The sequence below is a fragment of the Babylonia areolata genome, chromosome 30 (assembly GCF_041734735.1).
Source record: "Babylonia areolata isolate BAREFJ2019XMU chromosome 30, ASM4173473v1, whole genome shotgun sequence".
Classification (NCBI taxonomy): Eukaryota; Metazoa; Mollusca; class Gastropoda; order Neogastropoda; family Buccinidae; genus Babylonia; species Babylonia areolata.
The window spans coordinates 16,221,284-16,223,783 of record NC_134905.1 but is presented as its reverse complement, the minus strand read 5'-3'; positions in this window follow the sequence as shown (position 1 = coordinate 16,223,783).

Sequence of the window (2,500 nt, the reverse complement as noted above, 5' to 3'; positions counted from 1 at the left end):
CTTCTGTTTCATGATATTTTAAAATCTATTGTATCGTAATGGTGTCTGATATCATCTTATTTTCTTGCTTCGGATAACAGTTATAATCTATTTCATACTAACTGTCATGATGGTGTATTAAGTTGTTTGATTATTTATGCATTTTGTTATGTCTTGATACCATTTACATTATACGCACTTGTTTATGTGTTGCATAAATGTGTTGAGCTGAATAACAGATGTCCATGTAGACTTTAATGGGGGAGTTTTGTCTATTTAACTTCTTCTTCTGCGTTCACTCGTATGTCCACGAGTGGGCTTTTACGTGTATGCCCGTTTTTACCCAGCCATGTAGGCAGCCATACTCCGCTTTTCGGGGGGTGTATGTTGGGTATGTTCTTGTTTCCACAACCCACAGAACGCTGACATGGATTACAGGATCTTTAACGTGCGTATTTGATCTTCTGCGTGCCGTATACACACGAAGGGGGTTCAGGCACTAAGCTGGTCTGCACATAACGTTGACTTGGGAGATATGAAAAATTTCCACCCTTTACCCACCAGGCGCCGTTACCGAGATTCGAACCCGGGACCCTCAGATTGAAAGTCCAACGCTTTAACCACTCGGCTATTGTGTCCGTCTGACCACAAAATTGAATTGCGGAGTTTTCTTTGTTTCCTTCTCTTGTTCTATTTTGAGTTATTTGAATAACTGTTGTCATGCAATGTTAATGGTCTGGATAACGAACTGCACAAAGAAACCTTATTCAAGTGCTTTAGTTAAGAATTTATCGGCCTTTTAAAATTTTTATTCTCTCCCTCTCTCTCTCCCTCTCTCTCTCGCTTTTGAATTTTGTTTAAATCGATGTAAGTGTTTGTGTGTGTGTGTGTGTGTGTGTGTGTGTGTGTGTGTGTGTGTGTGTGTGTGTGTGTGTGTGTTTGTGTGTGTGTGTGTGTGTGTGTGTGTGTGTGTGTGTGTGTATGTGTGTGTGTGTGTGAGTTTGTGTGTGTGTGTGTGTGTGTGTGTGTGTGTGTGTGTGTGTGTGTGTTGTGTTCCATTTATGTCGATTTATTTTGAGTTTCATTTTATTTTGTTTTATCTTGATTTGTTTTGTTTTATTTTATTTTATTTATTTACTTTATTTTAATTTATTTTTTGCATGGTCAAAACAAATGGAATTTGGCGTACCTGTAAGGAGAAATAGAATTTGACAATACTCGCATAACTTGCGTCCGAACATTTAGATATTTTGAAGACTTGTGGATGATACCCTAAGGTTACCGTGTGAAAATTTTCAATGAATTCGGTTTCTCTATCACTGAGAAAATACTTGTCAAAAAGCGGTTCACTTTTTTTGGAGGGATACCCGGTATGAGCGTTTGCCCATTTCATTATGACTGAAAAAAAAAAAAAAAAAAGATTTAAAGAAAACTTTAACTCACTCAGTACAGCCAGTCCTCTCTTCTCCTCCACACAAACCCCTCGGATGTCCAGTGGGTGTCTGAATGACCCAACCTTTAGCTTCCGTCGTCAGAATTGTGGTATTGTTTGTCAACATTCACCTCTTCGGTATAAGAGCCTTCCGCTTGCAATATTTAGATGATGGTAATTGGGGTGAAACGCTGTTAACGTCTTCTCTTTCGCCGTTCGTATGGAGAGAGTTAAATTAAAAGGTTGGGGAAGAAGAAGCAGTATATTAGGTGAACGTATAATAAAGGCAGGTGTGGTGTGAATATGGACCCCCCCCTCTCTCTCTCTCTCTCTCTCTCTCTCTCTCTCTCTCCTCCGACCAGGAGGAGGGTCACCGACTTGGCGTGATCTTATTCTTGTTATTCTTGTTGCTTATAGTTCAGCTGACCGCACAGGCCCATAATATCAGGACTGTCAAAACCATACAAATGCTCAACCGCGTCAACACAAAACTGTCACATCTACCAAAAAAAACCCCACAAAAACCCCACTAAGACAAACCCACAAAACAGTTCATGACACAGTATCCTAACCATCTAGCTTCTTATGACAAATAAGACTAGGCCATGCTGAGGACGCCAGCCATTCCGCTTAATTCATCATCCCCAGATTACACAAAATAGTATAAAAAAAAAATAATAATAAAAAGGAAAAAAAGGGGGATTAAGAACAATACTTCAAAGCCAAACAAATAATGATGTAAGCTGAATGCGTTCACTAACAATAAGTGAGCGTGTGTGTGTGTGTGTGTTGTGTTGTGTTGTGTGTGTGTGTGTGTGTGTGTGTGTGTGTGTGTGTGTGTGTGTGTGTGTGTGTGTTGTGTTGTTTGTTTGTTTGTTTGTGTGTGTGTGTGTGTGTGTGTGTGTGTGTGTGTGTGTGTGTGTGTGTGTGTGTGTGTGTGTATTTCTTTCTGATTACAGCACACTGAATTTTTTTGGATACATTGAAACTGTATTACGTGATCCATGCTGGAAAACAGGAAGAACAGAACCTTGTTTTCAAGGGCGAAGAAAAAGAAAGAAAGAAAAGAAGAAAGAAAAAAAAAAGAAA